Genomic DNA, 21,355 nt, shown 5'->3' with positions numbered 1-21,355 from the left:
ATGGACTGTGGTATAAGCATATCCACAAAGGGAACTTACCGACAGGATTGTGTAAGAAATGTCTAAGAACAGAAGATCAGGAAACCGGGGCTCGGTTGAGGATTCCAGTTGCCGCTGGAAGAACAGAAAAAGAATAGCGGAGAATGGTGGGAGGTATTTACGGAAGGGGTGAATGGGAATTTAGAGCCCACCAGTGATGAGGAGAACAGAGTGCAGACAGAGAAACCACATTCCGTGTTGCTCCTGTTGTTCCTGGGAAGTGAAGGCCAAGAGTTGGGAAACGATAAAAAGTCGCCACGCTAACGGTAAAAACAGGAAAGGCGGGGACACGGCCCTTGCTGCCGAGAAGATGACGAACTCGGCTGCGGCTGCAGCCTGGTCGGCCAGAGAGGCAGAGGGTGCAGAACCCTGGACCTGATCCCCTTGCTAGCAGTGGTGACTTATTGTTCCCAACTTAGCCTGGCCTACCTTGACTTCAGTAAAGCCTTTGACACAGTCCCTCACAGCATCCTCACAGCTAAATTGAGGAGGTGTGGTCTCGACAATAGAGTAGTGAGGTGGGTTGCAAACTGGCTTAAAGAGAGAAGCCAGAGAGTGGTGGTCAATGGTGCGAAGTCCAGTTGGAGGCCAGTATCTAGTGGAGTGCCTCAGGGGTCAGTACTGGGGCCAATATTATTCAATATATTCATTAATGATTTAGACGAGGGAATTGAGTGTACTATCAGCAAGTTTGCTGATGACACTAAGCTGGGAGGAGTGGCTGACACGCCAGAAGGCTGTGCCGCCATCCAGCGGGACCTGGACAGGCTGGAGAGTTGGGCGGGGGATAATCTGATGGAATTTAACAAGGGTAAGTGTAGAGTCCTGCATCTGGGCAGGAACAATCCCAAGTTCCAGTATAGGTTGGGGCATGACCTATTAGAGAGCAGTGTAGGGGAAAGGGACCTGGGGGTCCTGGTGGACAACAGGATGACCATGAGCCAGCACTGTGCCCTTGTGGCCAGGAAGGCCAATGGCATCCTTGGGTGTATTACAAGGGGGGTGGTCAGTAGATCGAGAGAGGTCCTCCTTCCCCTCTACTCCGCCCTGGTGAGACCCCATCTGGAATATTGTGTCCAGTTCTGGGCCCCTCAGTTCAAGAAGGACAGGGAACTGCTGGAGAGGGTCCAGCGTAGGGCAACAAAGATGATTAAGGGAGTGGAGCATCTCCCTTATGAAGAAAGGCTGAGGGAGCTGGGGCTCTTTAGTTTGGAGAAGAGGAGACTGAGGGGTGACCTTATTAATGTTTATAAATATATAAAGGGTGAGTGCCATGAGGATGGAGTCAGGCTCTTCTCAGTGGCAAACAATGATAGGACAAGGGGCAATGGGATCAAGCTGGAACACAAGAGGTTCCACTTAAATTTGAGAAAGAACTTCTTCTCAGTGAGGGTAACAGAGCACTGGAACAGGCTACCCAGGGAGGTTGTGGAGTCTCCTTCCCTGGAGACATTCAAAGCCCGCCTGGACACCTTCCTGTGCGACCTCACCTAGGCGTTCCTGCTCCAGCAGGGGGATTGGACTGGATGAGCTTTTGAGGTCCCTTCCAATCCCAAACATACTGTGATACTGTGATACTGTGAATCCCTGTACCAAGTGCTACGAGCGTGTGAGAATAGGGAGACTAACCCAACATGTTCTACATTATCACGCTCCTATTAATTCTGGATGTTATGATAGAAAAAAATTGGAGAAGTGTGAAATCCAAGGGCAGGAATGATGGGTAGCAACTAACCTAGAGAAAGGTGGACTCGCTGTAGGCTCTGCCTCCTGCCCTAGGGGAAAACAGAGGATCTGTTTTACACAAGGTGGTGAGTGGGGCTATTCAGATGGAGGGGGAGTGCAAGATCAGTAGAAGGAGGAGTTAGTTAAGAGTGCCACTCAGGAATTAAAAGGAAAGCAAGAGCAACAGAAATTGGTACAGAACAGCAGTGATTGGTATGAGGAAATAAGGCAAAAAGACAAAGGATTACAATTACCGACAGCAGGGAAAAACCTGTTTATAGATCTTATGGAAAAGACAGCCCGAGAATTAAATGTCACCTCGTGCTGGATATGTGGGGGGTCTCAAATGACTGAATACGTTGGACGAACCCCTTGTCAGTTAGCGTTGAGGGCAAATTCGTCAAGTACCTCTATTCCTCCCACTTGGTGGCCAGGTCCACCTAATGGATATTGGTCTCGAAACTGTAGCCTGGTGGAAGAAAATAGGGTTCGTGATAGTATGTGCATTTCTGCGTTTACTGTTTGTGCCATGCATGATCCCGTGCTTTATTCAGTTACTACATTCAGCAGTCCAAGGCATGCAAATCTCAGCCATGCCTATCGATCCTGAAATGGCAGCAAAAGGAACGGGGTATAAATTAATGATTTTAGGCAGGTGCTGGCTAACTTTGAAGTCAAAGCACGAATCAATGGGATAAAAAGCAAAAAGGGGAACTGTGAGAAATGCAGCTGTGGTTCGTGCTGAGAAGATGTTTAATGTTTACAGATATAACCAAATGGGGCACGGGCTCTGAACCTGGAAAAGGAAAAGGTGGTGAAGTTCTATGTAAAAAGTTAGGAAACTTGTTTATGAAGTTATATTGATAGAGGGAAATAACATTTTAAAGGGTTAACCAACTACATAATAAGAGCCTACTAACGAACTAACACTTTAAGCCACAGAATGAATATCTAGTTCAGAACTGTATGTAAGCAATTGTGCTAGGAATCTTTAAAGGGCCAGGAGTAAAATCCCAGCGCGTGGTGCGTGTGCGTGAAGCAGCTCCGGGAGCGCTCGCCCCGGGCTCTGCCGCAGCACACGTTGTGTTCCACGCACAGTCTGATGCCCACGCTCCCGGCTCGGTCCGTCCGTCCCGCTCCCGGCGCCTTGTCCGGCTGAGCAAGGGCTCGGACTGCGGGCGGGCTGAGGGCGGGGCAAGGGGGCGCGCGCGGAGCGGCGGCGAGCTGCGATTGGCCGGCTGCGGGCGGCGCGTGCCGCCGCGAGGCCGCGTCCGGTCGCCGTGGTGCCGGCGGAGCCGTCGCCGCCGTTGGCGTGGGGGCGAGCGGTCGGTGCGAGAGAGAGCGGGAGTGCGGGGCTGGCGGAGCCGGCAGCAGCCCTGCCTGCGGACGCGGACACAGCGCCATGTGCGGGATCGGCTGCGGGCCCTGCTGCGGACGGGTATGAGCGAGCCGGGCCCCGCCGCCCGCCCTCCCTCCCCAGGTAAATTGTCCCTTTAGTGCTAAAAAATGTAATAGTTCTTTTTGCAGTTTCACTTCATAAAAGGGATTTGTGTAACGCTTTCTCATTTCTTAAAAGGCATGGCTAAAAAAAAGAGATTAAATTTGAAATATAGTGTGATATATCACACTGAGGAAGGAAAACCATGAGCCAGCACTGGGCCCTTGTGGCCAGGAAGCCAATGATACCCGGGGTGGGTTAGAAGGGGGTGGTCAGTAGGTCAGAGAGGTTCTCCTGCCCCTCTGCTCTGCCCTGGGGAGACCACACCTGGAATATTGTGTCCAGTTGTGGCCCCTCAGCTCCAGAAGGACAGGGAACTGCTGGAGAGAGTCCAGCGCAGCCACCAAGATGCTGAAGGGAGTGGAGCATCTCCCGTGTGAGGAAAGGCTGAGGGAGCTGGGGCTCTGGAGCTGGAGAAGAGGAGACTGAGGGGTGACCTCATTAATGTTTATAAATATGTAAAGGGTGAGTGTCAGGAGGATGGAGCCAGGCTCTTCTCGGTGACAACCAGTGACAGGACAAGGGGTGACGGGTACAAACTGAGACACAAAAGGTTCCTCTTAAATTTGACAAGAAACTTCTTCCTGGTGAGGGTGTCAGAGCCTGGCCCAGGCTGCCCATGGGGGTTGTGGAGTCTCCTTCTCTGCAGACATTCAAACCCGCCTGGACCCCTTCCTGTGGAACCTCAGCTGGGTGTTCCTGCTCCTGGATGAGCTTTCCAGGTCCCTTCCAACCCCTGACATTCTGGGATTCTGTGATTCTGTGAAAGGGTTATTAGACATTGGAACAGGCTGCCCATGGCAGCGGTGGGGTCACCATCCCTGGAGGGGTTTAAAAGGGACATAGATGAGGTCCTGAGGGACATGGGGCAGTGCCAGGGGTGGGTTGACGGTTGCACTCGATGGTCTCTTCCAACCAAAATGTTTCTATGATCCTATCTATTTTTTGCATTGTAATAGTGTCTGAATTTCAGGGTTCATGTGATCTTGTCCCGGTACTTTTGCAAGGACGTTAAAAGTAAATGTGTTGCTATCTGCAATTCAAAACTGTTTTTCCGTTGTTTTCTAACAGGCTCGGAACTTCCCCTTTCGGAACCTGTCTCTTTGGAGATGCTGGAGAAGACCAAGGAGGAGGACACCCAGGCAGAAGAGACACGAGGAAGATGTGGAGTCTCTGCACAGCCTTGAGGAGACTCTGACCAAGCCAACCAAGGAAGAAGTGGAGAGCCCAGAGTGTACTGAGGAGCCTCCAGAGCGCGTTGAGGAGACTCCAGAGCGCATTGAGCAGACTCTAAGCGAGACAAGAGAGGAAGATGTGGAGACTACAAGCAAGGTATCAGACAAAGACGCAGAGACTCCAGAGCGCGTTGAGAACGGTCTAAGCAAGGCAACAGAGGAAGACACAGAGACTGCAGAGTGCACAGAGGAGACTCCAAGCGAGCCAACTGAAGAAGACGTGGAGACTCCACAGAGCCTGGAAGAAAATGTGAGGAACCAACCTGGGGAAGATGTGGAGGTTCCACAGAGCGTTCAAGAGGCAAGTCACTGGTGCACAGACAGTTCTGTATGACTTAGGGATATTTTAGAGTTAAAAGAGGTAAAAAAAAACCAGAAAAGCAACCCCCAAAAAAACCCCAAACCCCAGCACCCCAAACCAGGATTTGGTTGCACTGCACTCAAATCCTTTCTAATTGAGTTGTTGCTGTGCTTAAGGCTATGGTAGTCAGTAAAGCCCTGAAACTTTAATTATTCAAGTGGTATGTATGAAGAAAAAGCATTATGTGGTTGCAGGGGGACCAGTATATGTATTTCTGAAGTTAATTGTTACATCTATTTTCAATTCTCTAGTGCTTTGCTCCTCAACATGTATCAGCATGTTAATACAGCGGCTGTTAGTGGTGGGGTTCAGGAGATCTGGACTCTCTGGTTTAATTCTTACCTCTTTCATTGACTTGTGCAGTAAGTTGTGCACTCAGCTCCTCTCTGCTTTCAGTTAAAAGCCCAAAAAGGCCCAGGTAACTGAAGGCAGCTAAAAAGTGGCAACTGAAGTGAGCGTTGTTGAGGTGTTGTGAGATCCTGGTGCTGGCATGCTGGTGTCTGCAGCCTGCGCTTGTGCAGGGACCATGTTCCTTTCTCTCTGACTTGTTTCTCTTGGCCCTTTTCCTGGCAGAGCACAACTGAGGATGGAGCTGAAGACGCACAAGAAGGAGCTGTTGACTGCGACAGCCTGAGAAGAGCGCAGATCCAGCAGACTGACAGCGAAGGAGCAAGATGGCTCGGGGTAAGTAAAGCTGGCATGGTGGCCAAGCCCCCAGCTGATCAAAGTGTCCTCACTTCATTGCAATCGGTGCAGCTGTGGCAGTTTGAGCCAGAGGGTCAGGAGGTGGGTAGAACTTTCATGTTATGTTGCGATGTTTCTACATTTTCTTCAGGATCCAAGGCAATAATATAAGAACTTGCTTTGGTGTGGTGTCCAGGTTGGTAGTATAGAGACTTTGAGTGGCAGATTTCCCATCTCTGCCTCCTGTTTTTACCGGGAGAAACAGCAGAAAGTATTTTTGACCTCCTGTACATTTTCCAGCTGATGGGAAGAGTTCTTAGTGATGCTGCATTTGTAGAGTGATTTGGAGGCTTTTCAGCTGAAAAGCGTTGGCTGGTAGTGGATGTGTCTGAGAGAAATGCAGCTCTAACTGAAAATTTCATAGAACCCGTGTTGAAAGGAATACAACTGGTTTTGTTCATTTTGAGTGAGTTGGGCTTTATTACCAATTCCTTTAAGTACTGAGAAGCTTGAAACCTTGCTTAGTATTTTCTTGTAGAGGTTGGAGTAAGTGAAGGAACTTAGATCTTTCATGCTGCAAGAAGTCTGAGAAACCTTTCTTAAACTTCTGGATGCTAAGAAAGCATCCGGGGTTTTTGAATGGTTGGCCCTGTTATGAGAGAATGGTCAGTTTCAAAGGCAACCAGGAGATTACAGCTTAAGCACTGGAAACACTTGGCTGTTTCAATAAGAAATGTCTTGATTGTCCTCCAGTATTTGATACAGCATTTGGTGTTTGGAGAGCCCAAACCGACAAAATTGTTTAGTAACTAGAGATGGACTATTCCTGTGAAAAGGTGGAATGGAATCTGTGTTTCGTTGTGCAAGCTCTGTCGGGGCTCTGGCTTCTGTCTGAGTTTTGTGCTTTGTCTTTGTTTCCACTTTGTAGGCTGAAGGGGACCAGTTCCCTGCAGGACACACTGTCAGCCCGGACGAGACGTGCAACAGCAGGGCCCTGAAAGCTGGAACTTTGGAAAAGCTGGTGGAGACGCTTCCGACGGCCTTTGCCGATAATGACTTCACATACATCAGCATCTTCCTCTCCACGTACAGGGCCTTTGCTTCCACCAGCACAGTCCTGGAACTGCTCCTGGACAGGTGAGAGCCGGGACAGAATGGAAACTGAGCCGTCATTTATTATACACGACAGGGGGATGTTGACAGAAAAGAATCCTGCAAAATTCAGGATTTCAGCGTAAACACACCATGTGTAAATGCACGTTGCCCACATCCCAAATCTCATTAAAGCTTAAGCGCCAGGTGGGGAAAGCGTGCGTGGTCTGACCGCTAAGGAACCAAACTGGGACGGACACAAGAAAACCAATACAGCTTGTCCCTTAAAAAAAGACCAGTGCACGGGGGATATGTGCAAACCCTTCATCTCTGCCGCAGCTTCCCCAGCCACGGTGGAATTGTCCAGCATGAAGCCCTTGTCTTCATGCCAATTGTATATGAATATGCCAATATCTATATGTTTATGCCAATTGTATATGGATTACGCTGTTTGGGTTGCTCAGTAGAGGTTCCTCTAAACAGCCATCTCATTTTTTCAGATACGGAAACCTGGAGATCTCGGGCTCTGAAGAACATGGAACCCAGAATTCCCCCGGATCCAGCACAGTGCTCAGGACGTAAGTTTGGTTTTGCAGCGCCCAGCGAGCCCCAGTCAGGGTTCGGTGCTGGAGCGGGACGTGGGCAGCAGAGCTGTTGTTTCATTTGACAATTCACAGCCCTGTTTGCTTCAAGGAGCTTGTGTAAAGGCCAAGTATCAGCTGTCTCATAACACATCCAATAATACAACGCAGAGAAAATATGAATGACTGCGCTGGTTTCTCAAGGTGTAATTGAAGAAGCAGCCTTTAGTTTCCTATGAAGTATTATCTTAATAATATTTCTTGCCTAAAAAGAACAAATTAAATTCTGTGCTCACAGAAGTGTCCATACTGCCCTCACGTGGGGGATGAATGTCTCAGTGTTCCTGTTGTTATATTAGGTACAGATCCATGCGATTGCATCAATACCTGCTGCATACAACCCATGTGTTCTCTCTGAATTTGCTCACAGTGCGATGGCATCGATTTTACAAGCCTGGCTCGACCAATGTGCCGACGATTTCCGAGAGCCGCCCGAGTACGTGTGTCTGCAGAAGGTGCTGAGTTATCTGAAGAAGAACATGCCCGGCTCTGACCCGGAGAAGAGGGCGCAGAACCTCCTGGAGCAGTTCCAGAAAGAAGAATGGGAGAATGATGGTAAAGTACCTTTCTCTGCTGTCTGTGTGTTCTCCCAGCGTCAAGCCTGACACATCCCCTTATCCAGAGCACAAAGCTTCCTGTGCCGTGAGCCGAAAAGTCGTAAGAGCTCACGTGGTATGTGAATGAGTACTGGAATCAACTTCCAGCCTTAGTAGGCAGACTGAGTTCTACTACATGCATTTTTCTCACGTTACCTGCGTGTTTTTCAGACCCCGTTGGCTCTGGAGCGCATAACGGTAGGACTGGTGTGCAGAAAAGGCCCAGGTTTAGACTTAGTGCTGCGGCAGCCAAGGCTGCTGATCAATTCTGTACAGCCCTGCAGCCCTGAATCCAGCTCTGGTTTAGTGCCGAGTCCAGCCCAGGGCGTCCGGGGGCCTGTCCTGAAGCTGCTGGAGCCACGATTGGTTTCGTATATTTTGCATTACTTTCTCTCCTCATCAGTAGTACTAGCAAAGCACGTTTTAACTTTCCAACTGGTCTCTCTCCCTTCTCCTCCTCTTCCCTTGAAACGTGGACATAAGAGCATTCTCAGCGTAATATTTTGGGGGTATAACTGCAGTCTTGTCTCTTTGCAGTTCAGCTGTTTTTCAGAGTATAGAATGCATAGATGCTGACAAGCAGATTATCAAAGTTCTGCAGTGTTAATAAGGAGTTGTTGTGGGGGGGTTGGTGGGTTTGTTCTTTCCAAAGAATGGTTAGTGAATGGGTTAAGGCACTTCTCAGCTAAGAGACCCTGAACAGCTCAGTTCTCCCTATTTCTTTTTCTTCTACCTTCTCTTTGCCCATTTAATCTTCTGGACCTTCTCTATCTCCCTAAAATATGCAGCACGGTGAGGCCGTTACCCCAGGCAGGTCCCTTTGCATGTTCTGTTCTTCTATGTAGTGATTTTCCAAATACCTGCTTTGATTACTTGTTTTCTGTATAAATTCACTGACTCGTGTTTTCCCCGCTGGCCAGACGCGTTCCACAGCCTTTCTCCCTGCACCCCGGACGAGGAAGAGGAACTGGAGATCAGCGGCCCAGAAGAATTCTCGCTGTCCCAAGAAGACCTGGTGGCAGAACAGCTGACATACACGGATGCGGTATGTAGATCATAGGTATTACTTGAAATGCTCGGGGAAAGAGTTCTGGGCTTCTCATTGTTTGTTTGTTTGTTTTTTAACTTATATCGGTGTAAGTCTGTTGTTCCAGAACCGCTCTGTTGCTGGGACACAGAGCGCAGCTCTGCTTGGTTATCCAGACTTGCTTCATTGATTGGGCTTTTCCTTCAGTTCTTCTGAAGGTGTTTGTCTTTTTGTTATACAGTGTGGATGTAGACTGTGTGGCCTCTTTTGCAAAGTTTAGCATTTGACCCCTCAGAAATAGCGTATTTTGACTGTATCTTAGGCTACCTCACCTGAAGATGTAGAAGTACTTTGTAACTGTAGTGCTCCGATTTGGCTTATTTGTATCAATCTCTTTCAAAAGTATCATGATATAGAAATCTTTCCCCCTGGTAATGTAAGTGATAGAAAGGTGTCTTTTATTTTTCCAGGACAGTTTAGCTGACAGTTCTTTTAGGGCGTCAGGCCTAAAGAGTTATACCAAAGTGTATATTTTAAACTGGAGAGAAAACCAATATTTCCCTTTTAATACCATACTGGATTCAGCTGCAGTTTGTACTGTAACCGTGCATTTCTTGCTGTGGGCAGTAGCGCTCCAGGCTGAGTTGGACACCTCTGTTTCCCTCTAGACACTCTTCCAGAACGTTGTGCCCCACCACTGCCTGGGCTGCATCTGGTCCCGAAGGGACAAGAAAGAGAACAAACAGCTGGCACAGAGCATCAGAGCCACCACCTCGCAGTTCAACGCCGTCACCAACTGCGTGCTCAGCACCATCCTGGAGAGCAAAGAATTAAAGACACAGCCAAGAGCGAAGATCTTGGAGAAGTGGATCCGTATCGGACGTGTAAAGCGTTTATTCGCGACTGTTTAACGTTCCTTGTGCGGGTGCCGTGGAGCTGGGAGGGGACAGGGGGGTTGTAGCGGGGAGTGATATTTTTGATGCTCAGTATTTGTAGAGCTGCCCGCTTAGCAGGGAGAATGTGCAGCAAGCAGGACACGGGGCAGACAGAAGAGCACTGACTATTGGTGATGCTGACGTTTAACGCTCCTGTGTTTCTAACCGCTCCTTTCACAGCAATGTAGGATCCTGAACAACTTTTCGTCTCTGAAGGCCATCGTTTCCGCCTTGCAGTCCACCTCGGTTTATCGCCTGAAGAAGACCTGGGCCTGCGTTCCAAAGTAAGGCTGTGCAGTGTGTCACTGGATGTGTTTTGGTGCTTTTATCTTTTCTGTGCCCAACTGTTAACGATTCTTGAGAAAAAAATTGTACCCTGGTCTGATTCAGAGTGCTTACAAACAACTTAAATCATTGAATCTTTTCCTGTACAGGGACACAATGCTGATGTTCGAAGAGCTTTGGGAAATCTTCTCCGACTGTGACAACTTTGCGACGAGCAGGGAGCTGCTGCTGAAGGTGGGAATGAGCTTGAGTTGCCAGGTTGTGATCTCACCCAAAGCCGAGCTCAGCCCTGTTCCTGACCAATGAGCTCCCGTATGCGGTGCTTTGGGGAAGACGGGTCTGTAAATCCCGGCTTTTCTGCTGGGGCGAGAGGTGCCGCACAGCGAGATTTGACGCAGAGGAGTTACGAATGAGCACTTTGGCTTATATACCGCTCTGTGCAGACATGAACCGCTGGCTGAGATACCAAGGATGATGTCGTGAAAGCATCATTTACAAGAGCGCTGTTTGGTGAAGCAGACTAGTTGTGTTTTGTTTGCTTCCACAGGAGTATTCTAATTAGTATAATTATGACTTCTCAGTCAATTAATCCACCATTGCTCTGACCGTTTGCAGGGAGTCACACAAGGCACGGTACCTTACCTGGGTACCTTCCTCACTGACCTCGTCATGCTGGACACAGCCCTTCAGGACTATCTCGAGGTAATTTGGGGCAATTTTTGGAATCCTAAATCTCCTCCCTCCCTTGCAGACACTGTGTCTGCTCCTGCATCTTCCACTGGGTGCTAGTGCAGTTCTTAAAAAGAGAGGAATGTATTTAACAAATAGACTCAGGTACACGAGTGCTGTGGCTTATCCTAGAGCTGGAAACGGGTCTTTGTAGAGGCCTTTGGTCAGGGCAGCTCTGGCCTGTCCCTTGGTGTCGCTACTTCATCCTGTTCATCCTGTTTGTGATTAACTCCAGCCGAGCCTGTGCTCTTCTCCTCCGATCCCTTCTCTGTCCTTCCAACAGGGCGGCCTGATCAATTTTGAGAAGCGGCGAAGGGTAAGTGGAACGGTGACTGTTCTGTGATCGTTAGTGCCTGACGCTCTCTGCTAGAGCGTTCTCTTGGCGAGGCCTGTTGTCTTTGCTGGGCGTATCCAACAGCCGCTCACGTTACTCAGAGGGTGAGGAAGGAACAGTCCCCGGCACGCTGTGAACCTCTGCCGGGCTGTGCGGGGCGGCGCGGGAAGAGAAATTCCTTTTAGATGCGGGCAGCAGGGGAAGAGGAGCCGCAGGGCACTCGCTGCCGCGGGAGTTACGTCTGGGGCACGTTCCCCCCGTTTGGTGTTCACGGGAACACGTTACACGAGCGTGTTCTGTGTGCTGGGAGCGCATCAGACCTGCTGGCGTGAGACCTTTGCTGGCCACAAGATGCAGTCTGTGACCGTCTTCCTTGTGCTGCAGTAAATAGTTGTGGGTCAAAGGTGCAGAGAGCGAAGCGGGTACCTGGGACCGAGAAATCAAGGCTGAGCGTTGCCTTCCAGCCTGAGCCTTGTTGGTCAGAGATCAGTAGGAGCGAAGGTGCCGGGGTTTCCTCTGTCCGAGGGCAGTTTGTCCTGGATCTGTTGCTGCGTGTGTTTAGTGTATTAACGAGACTGGCTTTATTTTTCTAATTAGAATTCCTATTTTATTATTTGTTTTCTTAGGAGTTTGAAGTAATCGCACAAATTAAGCTGTTGCAGTCCTCATGTAACAGCTATTGCGTGACAGGAGATGAGAAATTCGTGCAGTGGTTTAGGAGGCAGCGGCATTGAAGTGATGAGGAGAGGTAGGGTCTCAGCCCAGCTGGCGAAGCAGCTTTTCTTCCCCCGCAGGCAGGTTCAGGTTCTCTCAGCCTTGAGCTCTGCGCTGCCAGGAGCTGCTCCCGGAGAGTGGAAATACACACGCACAGAGCTGCGCTCCTCCTCGTGGGGATGAACCCTCTGGGACGTGGGAGTGACCCAGGGCTTCTCAGATATGGCCACTTTGAGATATTTAACTAACGGTATTGCCTGTTCTGCAGTTTCTGTCTGTCACGTGAAATCGAAGGAGCAGCTCCTGACCAGAGCACCGCAGCGGGCAGAGCTCAGAAGAGCGTGGTGAAGAGATTCAGCCTGTGAGTACAACGGGGAGGGGGTTTGGTGTGTGAATATGAACTGGAATAAATCAAACACCAGCTGACAAACCTGGCTGGGGATCCAGAGCACTGCAGTGCTGCGAGGAGACACCGCCAGCTAGAAATACGTATTGCTGTTGTCTCTTTCTATTGGTGTAAGTAGCCAGGAGGGTTATCGACTAAAGACTTCAGAAATAACTCTAAGGTGTCAGACAAAGGAACGATTTTAGTGCTGGATTATAAATTCAATTCAAATTTGCAGCAGCAAAACAGAGCAAATAAGGATAGAGTCTAATTTGCTATACACACACAGACAATAGGCCACTCGAGATAGGAAAACACAACAGCAGGTCAGATTGTTGAAGCAAGTGACAGCTGTGCTCAGCCCAGCTCTGTTGTGCTTTCTTTTCTCCCCTAGGCCGTTCCTGGGCTTGGGGGTGAGCGCCCTCAGCACCCCCGTCAACGCGCAGCCCAAACCTGCTCCAGGTGGGAGCTCTGGGGACAGCACCGTCACCATCGTCCCTCCCACCGACACTGCTGAGGAGCCTCAGCACAAGGTAGGGCCCGGGCCCTGTGTTCAGCACAAACAGCCTGTGCGAGGCTGCTGACGCTGCCGGCGGCCCCAGGCGCTTGCCCAAGCCTGTGGATCTTGACTGGAGCGTTGCTGGCAGTGGAATGGAGGGACCTGAGCTCTGGGAAAGGCGATTTTGGGGGGAGGGCTCATGTACATCAGCCCAGCCTAATTCTGGGGCAGGCAGAGCAGCTGAGCAAGTGAGAAGCAGGTGAGGTCAGAGCTCACCAGCCCTGTGGTTTGACCTGCCAGGAACTGCCCAGACCAAGCCTGGGCTGGGCTGGGTTCCGTTCCCAGGGAGCTTTGTCCTGCAGACTCTGCTCTCTTGACCTAAGCTGCCTTAACTGGGTTGCCGAAGCCCTTGTTAAGGCTGTTGTGCTGAAGAGTGTCATCTTTAGCTTTTGGATCTTTGAAATTCAATGGTAATGAATGTGTTTGATCTCGTCTCCCCCCTTGCTGCCATCTGATGACAAGTGCTCCAAGAAGTGCCCCGGCCCCGTGACTCCCGTTCCATCAAAAGAAGTGCCGCCAGTCCTGCCAGTCTACAGCCAGCAGAGCGGAGAGAGCTGCGTCATCCGCACCAGCGTAGAAGAGGACAGAAGCGGCAACATCTACAGGAGCATCCTGGTGAGCGGTGGGAACAGCAAAGCGCTGTTACTGTGGGTGGTGTTTTCACCCCAGGTGACTTGAATGGTGCTTTTAGTTTCGGAAACACCTATTCCCCGATCAGACCTCCTTGACAGGGAACGTGACCGATGTTACAAATCAAAACATGTGGAGCAGGGGATGAATGAGAGGTTTGCAAAGAGCATCTCTCAAGGTTTCTGGCCTTGAAATTGAAGCTTGTATTTGATCAACAATGCCAAGGGAAGCACTCTGAGCAAGTGCCGGCTTTGCTGCCCCTGCTCTTCTGCCAGCGCCGGCTGTTGTGTGTCCAGCTCAGCACTGGGGTGTGTGAGCTGTGACACAAGGTGCCCCTTCCCCAGCAAACCCAGCTCCAAGGCCCAGAATCTTTGCAGGACATCGCAGAAAGTGTTTAGCAGGGGAGACTGTGGATTAATGGATGTCTGCAAACAGCAGCTGGGGCAGCTCTTGCTGCGGATTCGATGGCTGCTGAGAACAAGGTCTCACCTCTCCGAGCGGTTGCTCAGGAGAGCAGAGGCTGTGATTTCCTGCTGCATTTCTAGAGCAGTGTCTGTTGTCTTGAACCAACTCCACCCCCAGGTGTCGCAAAGAGCGTGTTTTAGCGTCTGGCAGAATCTGCGACTTGGTTACCAAGCGACTCCTTGCAACTCCCTCTTTGCAGCTGAGTAACCAAGAGAAGGCTCCTGCTGTCACCCAGCGAGCCATGGAGAAGCACAACCTGCAGTCTGGCTCGGCCGAGGATTACGAGCTGGTCCAGATCATCTCCGAGGACAAAGGTGGGGAAGCAGAACTCTGCTGCTGCTGCTGCTTGAAGAGCTCTGCTGCATTTTGCCGGCAAGAGTAACATGCGGAGCGACGTCAGAAACGCCATCGCCACGTTGTCCCAGCTGCCGGTGAGAATAAACCCCCAGCGCTGAGTGGGGCGCCCATGAACGCTCGCTCTGCTCCCTCTCTTGCGGAGCTGGCGATCCCACCCAAGGCGAACGTGTTCTACGCCATGAGCACCCAGGGCAACTTCGACTGCATCCTGAGAAGAAAAGCTGCAGCACAGGAGGAGCCCGCACTTCATGGGTTGTAATGGCTGAGCTCTGGATAGGATTTACTGTTTATATTAGAAGTACGTAAACTTTTTTCCCCCCAGTTTTAGTCTGGAGTTCATATATTTTAATATGTGACCTGTATATAATGTTTGAGCTTTGTATCATATTTAATATTTCTATAACGAGTATATTAACTTTTTTCCAGTTTTTCTCTGCAGTTAATGTATTTTAATACTCGATGTGTTTATCATATTTAATCTTTCCATACTTCTACAGAAACCTTCAATATTATATCATCTTTTTTCTACTGATGTCTGCTTGGAGTTCCTATATTTAAATAGCTTAGCTTTATAGAATATTTTAGCTTGTATAATATTCAGTATTCACAGAATAAGTACGTAAACTTTTTCCACTAATTTCTCCTTGGAGTTAATATATTGAAATGGTTTAGCTGTATATAGTATTTGAGCTTTATTTAATATTTTTTATTTAACATACTGATATTTAATATTTATGTGATATTTTTATTTAACGTACTAATGTTTAATATTTATTTAATATGTTTATTTAATGTACTAATATTTAATATTTATTTAATATGTTTATTTAATGTACTAATATTTAATATTTATTTACTATGTACATAGACCTTCCCCAATAATTATTTTCTGGAGTTGATATATTTTATTATTAAATCTTTATATAATATTTGATCCTTGTATAATATTTAATATTGATATGATAAGTATATCAACGTTTTTCAACCCATTTTTGTCTGGAGTTAATGTATTTTAATGTTTCTTCTGTAGATAGTGTTTGAGCTTTATATCACATATCTAGAGATGCATATAAAATAAATAGAGAAACTTTTTTCCACCCTTTTTTTCTGGAGTTAATAGATACTAATAACTGAGCTTTATAGAACACATCATCTTTATTTAATATTTATAGAATAAATACTTGAACTTTTTTCCACCAATTCTTGTCTGGCATTAAAATATTCTAATATTTGATCCCTATGTCATATTCAATCTTTACATGGATGTAACATCTCTATCATAAATACGTCACTTTTTTTCCACTAATTTTTCTCTTGAGTTAATATATATTAAGATTTGAGCTTTTATATCATACATAATCTTTATTTAATACATAATCTTTATTTACATAATAAATATGTGAACTTTTTTCCCCCACCAATTCTTGTCTGGCGTTAAAATATTTTAATATTTGATCCTTATGTAGTATTTAGTTTTTATAGATATGTAACATTTCTATGACAAATACATAACTTTTTTCAACTAATTTTTGTCTGGAGTTAATATAGTTTAATATTTGATCCTTATATCATATTTAATCTCTATATATTATTGAATGTTTCTATAAAAATACGTAAACATTTTTCCAGTATTTTTTGATCTGGAGTTACTAGGATTAATATTTAAGCTTTATATAATACATAATCTTTATTTAATATTTATATAATAAATACTTGAACTTTATTCCACCAATTCTCGTCTGGAGTTAGTAGATTTTAGTGTTTGATCTCTAGATAATATTTGATCTTTATATGATAGTTAATCTTTATATAATATTGAATGTTTCTATAATAAATGGATTAACTTTTGAACCACTAATTTGTGTCTGGAGTTAATATATTTTAATGTTTGATTTTGTATTCTATTTAATCTTTAGTTAATATTTAATACTTCTATAATAAATATGCAAATGTTTTCCCAGCAATTCTTGTCTGGAGTTAGTAGATTTTAATGTTTGATCTTTAGATCATGTTTGAGCTTTGTATAATATTTAATGTATCTATAATAAATAGATGAACTTTTTAACACTATTTTGTGTCTGGAGCGAATGTATTTAAATATTTGATCTCGTGTAACATTCCATCTCTCTATAACCTTTAATGTTTCTATGATAAATACGTCAACTCTTCCCGCTCATCAGTGTCTCGTTCATCTCTTTTCCTCTCTGAGACTGCACCGCGGTCTGAGAGTTTCCACCTTTTCCCCGTTGTCTCCATCACGGCATTTGTTGCTCCTGGCAAAAAGACGACCCCGAATTTAAGCTGCCTCTTGCGTTCTGGTTGTACTTCAACTGCCCGGGGAGCCAGCACACTGTTGTCAGGTTGTCAGGTTCTGGTGACAGCCTTAGAACCGGTGACGTGCACCAACCCTGCCTGTGCCCTTGGTGTGAGCAGCTCCACTTGCTCCTCACCCTGGGGAAACTGCTCCTGGCTCCGGGTCTGTCACCCTCGCTGCGGGGTCTGCACCAGCCGGGGCTCCGGGGGCTTCGCTCTCGTGCTCCACAGCAGAGGACAAACCCCACGCTCACAGGAGAACACAATAACTCATGGAGCAGCTGAGCTTCACAGGAAAGGGGAAAAAGAGCAGAAAAAGAGCAGAAGAGCGGAGAAGGGTTTGCACTGGCTCCTGCCTTCCCAAAACACAGTCAGTGCTGAGCAGGGAAAGCCCGGACAGCACCAGCCCAGGAGCTGAAAGCACAAGTGCGGTCACCTGCTGAAGTGAAGGGTGTTTGGGGTTGCACTGGGAAGCAGTTTTAGTCCTTCTGGGTGAGCAGCCTGGGTGGTGCTCACCGCATTGGGAAGAAGAAACCCAAAAGAACAAAACAAGTAGAATTTCTGGTAGATATGGGGGCAACACTAATGAAAACCTGAAAAGAAGAAACTCCAACCCCATGACGGGAGGGACCTTTTCTTGTTTTGTTAACTACAGAAACAGCTGTTGGGAGGGCAGGGAAAGGATGGACACGCGTCTCTCGAGTTAGAGGAGCCCTGATGGAAGAAAGAACCTGGAAAGTAACTCAAGAACCAGGGGAACTGAAATTGAAGTTGACACGGGATTGGTGATGTAACTACTATTAGTGTTATTGATGTGAATGCCCAGTATAAATGAAAATGAGAATGGCTTAATAGCTAAATGTGTTGAACCGAGTTGTATATGTAATTCTCATTTTATATTTGATGTTTAGGTTGTAAATGGACTGTGGTATAAGCATATCCACAAAGGGAACTTACCGACAGGATTGTGTAAGAAATGTCTAAGAACAGAAGATAAGGAAACCGGGGCTCGGTTGAGGATTCCAGTTGCCGCTGGAAGAATAGAAAAAGAATAGCGGAGAATGGTGGGAGGTATTTACGGAAGGGGTGAATGGGAATTTAGAGCCCACCAGTGATGAGGAGAACAGAGTGCAGACAGAGAAACCACATTCCGTGTTGCTCCTGTTGTTCCTGGGAAGTGAAGGCCAAGAGTTGGGAAACGATAAAAAGTCGCCACGCTAACGGTAAAAACAGGAAAGGCGGGGACACGGCCCTTGCTGCCGAGAAGATGACGAACTCGGCTGCGGCTGCAGCCTGGTCGGCCAGAGAGGCAGAGGGTGCAGAACCCTGGACCTGATCCCCTTGCTAGCAGTGGTGACTTATTGTTCCCAACTTAGCCTGGCCAATCCCTGTACCAAGTGCTACGAGCGTGTGAGAATAGGGAGACTAACCCAATATGTTCTACATTATCACGCTCCTATTAATTCTGGATGTTATGATAGAAAAAAATTGGAGAAGTGTGAAATCCAAGGGCAGGAATTATGGGTAGCAACTAACCTAGAGTGTAGTGGCAGAGCCCCTCCCCGCCCCAGGGGGATGGGGTTGTCGCCAGCCTGGCTGAGAGGTGAAGCCAGAGACAAAAGAGACTAAAGGAGCACCATTAGAAGGTAATAATGAGTGAGCAATCGGCGGACACATGCGTGCAGAGCGCGTGGACAGTACATGCAGCCTAGCATGTTATTGTATAACACGAGTTACAACCAATCACGTTGTTGTAAGGCGCGTGGACAGGGCAGCTTTGCTATAAAGCCAGCCCGGTCCGACAATAAAGCGAACTCTGTGAACATCACATTGGTGTGTCAGGTTCCGTGGCTCGCATGGATAAAGCAACACTTTGGTGACCCCGACGTGATCCTTCGTATCGAAGCAAGATCGCCGGAAGTGAAGACGCGAGGACGCCACCTGGGGGCGACACCAGCCCAGCGCTCAATCATAGCGGAAAGTAGGCCTACGAAGAAGCAGGTGGCATGGGAAACACGGCATCCGTGGAAGGAAAAATAATAGTGAGAAGTATTCTGCAGCTGGCTGCAAGAACATGAAGAATTTTGGAAAAAGACGCGGTGGAGCGCCTTTTACTATTCGCCCAGCGTAAGGGCTGTGTTCGTTCGACGGACGAATTTTTTTCTCCCGGTACATGGGAGGACATAGGGACCGAACTATGGGAAGCGGTTACAAGGGGGAGCCGCGAGGCTTGCGATCTCGCCGGATCCTGGCGGGAGGTCAGGCAGCTGGTGCAGGAAGTCTCAGAGGAGCCGAGCTGTGTGCCGTCCCCTCGGAGCCGCCCGCCGCGAGCTGCCCACCCTCCGAGAACTCCGAAGAATCAACACCGCTGGTATGTCCCGTATCAGATCTGGAGTTCTGGGGCGGAGAGCAAATTATACCCTCTGCGCCCGTTGAGCCATTGCCTGGCTCCGACAACGAATGGCAGCAACCGGCAAGTTTCAACAAGCCAGGACAAGTTAATGCAGCCGACGTGCCTTTGCCGGAGGACCCGATGGAACACCAGGACGGAGCACCGCAGAATCGCCCTGACTGCCAGGAGGAGAGCGACGTGCAGAGCCTGAAGGACTTACTGAGACGGCAGGAGAGCCAGATGCAAGAAGTTCTAGAAGCTATGAAACGACTAGATGGCGGTAACAGTAAAACTTCGCGGTTAATAGCATATAAAAAGGCGTCAGATGCAATTAAGGACGGGCTGGAGGCAATTGGCAGGGAATGTGAAAAACGGGGAAAACAGGAAAGGGAGGGGGTGGAATTAGACCTCACTCCGGAGGAGCTCCGTATTAAAAGGGAGCGAATACAAAAATGGGCTAGACAATGTGTTGAAGATGGGATGTGGTCTGTAAGAGAAGCAGATGAATATTTGAGAGCGCGATATGGAAAAGGGCTGGAGACTGGGTTAGCAGATCGGTTTGCAAATATGCGTCGACTTACTGATCCACAGGGAAACACAAGGGAATTGTATAGCAGTGATAATAATGATAATTTGGGTGCTGCCCCTGTGCATCAGGGTAGAGATATTCCTCGAGATCATTCTTATAATGCAGGGCAACGTTGGCAAGGAGTAATCAGAGATGCAGCTATTGAAGGGATCATGTTACCTGGTAGTATTACAGCAATGCCAGTGCACATAGATAATAGAGGACAAAGGCAGTGGTCGCCTTTTGATTGGAAAACGGTTAAGCAGTTGCAAAGTGCAGTTATGCAATATGGTATGGATAATAAGCATGTGATGCAGCTAATCAATTCATTTTTCAAGGGGCAAGTACTAACTCAAACAGATATTAGGGCATTGATGGAGTTATTGCTTCCTCCAACGGGGTATTTGCTGTTCTTGGACAAGTGGCAGGGGAAAGTGGAATTGGCAGTATTAGAAAATGTTCGTTTACCAGCTGATGATCCGTTGCGGTTAGCGAGCATGGACCGGTTACTGGGTCGTGGGCAATATGCGGATGGTGCTACTCAGGCAGCACTTCATCCAAGGATTTTGCAGCAAACGCAAGGGCTTGCCTTGGCAGCAGTGAAAGAATTGCCAAATAGAGGTAACCCTGTGCCACCCTATTCTACAATAGAGTGGGATCCTGGGGAACCATATATGAAGTTTGTAGATCGTTTGAAAGAAGTGATAGATGCCTCTCCTAACTTGACTCCAGAGGCAAAAGCTGCTGTGGGGAAAGATTTGGCTATGATGAATGCAAACACCCAATGCCAACAGATATTAGCCGGTTTGGGAAAAACTGCTTCTTTAGCAGAGATGGTGGAAGCTTGCACACGGGTACCAATTATGCAACAGGAGGTAGAAAAAGCAAAAATACATGCTCAAGCCCACGCTGCGGCCTTGGCTGCAGCACTTAAGCCTGCAATGAAAGGCCGAAGCCCTTCTTCTTGTGGCCTAGCATGTTTTACTTGCAAACACACAGGACATATTAAAAGAAACTGCCCTCAATATGCTTAGCAGCATTGCAAAAATGGCATAACTCTCCAGTTAATCTGGTAACAGATTCTCTTTATGTTGTGGGAATTGTACAAAGAATACATAGAGCGCTTTTGCAGCAAGTTTCCAATTCCTTGTTGTTTGAAGCATTGTTAGATTTGTGGAACGTATTAGATTATAGGACAGCACCAGTATTTATCATGCATATAAAAAGCCATACTAACATACCAGGTGGTCTAGTAGAGGGAAACAGCATCATAGACAAACTTGTGGCAGTAGCAGATATATCCCCTTTTGAACAAGCCAGACAAGCTCACGAATTCTTTCATCAGTCCTCAGCAGCACTCCGAAAGCAGTTTACAATTACAAAGGAACAAGCTCGAGCCATTATCACAGCTTGTCCTGATTGTGCCCGCATAGTCCCTCTCCAACAAAAGGGAGTAAATCCTCGGGGCTTGCAGCCAGGTCAGTTATGGCAAACTGATATTACTGAATTTGCACCATTTGGCAGACAAAAGTACATTCATGTCTCCATAGATACCTGTTCAGGACTGCTGTGGGCTACAGCCTTGACCTCAGCAAATGCAAAGGCAGTAAAACGTCATTTACTACAAGCTTTTGCTGTCATGGGTGTCCCTACACAAATCAAAACAGATAATGGTCCTGCATACCACTCTGACAGACTTGCAGCCTTCCTCACCCAGTGGAAGGTACAGCACCTGTTTGGAATCCCTTATAATTCTACTGGCCAAGCAATTATTGAGCGTGCACACCGTGC

At 47.6% G+C, this 21,355-nt stretch overlaps 1 long non-coding RNA gene and 1 pseudogene across 1 annotated transcript; both read left to right on the top strand.

Moving 5' to 3' along the window:
- The first annotated feature begins 3,060 nt into the window (after window positions 1-3,060).
- LOC139826032 (uncharacterized) lies at window positions 3,061-5,537 on the top strand. Its single transcript, XR_011736135.1, has 3 exons — window positions 3,061-3,244; window positions 4,334-4,798; window positions 5,432-5,537. It is a non-coding gene; the product is annotated as an uncharacterized lncRNA (long non-coding RNA).
- Window positions 5,538-6,470: 933 nt separating this feature from the next.
- LOC139826019 (ral guanine nucleotide dissociation stimulator-like 1) lies at window positions 6,471-14,793 on the top strand (annotated as a pseudogene).
- Window positions 14,794-21,355: the final 6,562 nt, after the last annotated feature.

Source organism: Patagioenas fasciata, chromosome 33 (assembly GCF_037038585.1).
Source record: "Patagioenas fasciata isolate bPatFas1 chromosome 33, bPatFas1.hap1, whole genome shotgun sequence".
NCBI lineage: Eukaryota > Metazoa > Chordata > Aves > Columbiformes > Columbidae > Patagioenas > Patagioenas fasciata.
Note: the sequence above shows the minus strand (reverse complement) of the source record. Positions and strands in the feature narration are given on the sequence as shown.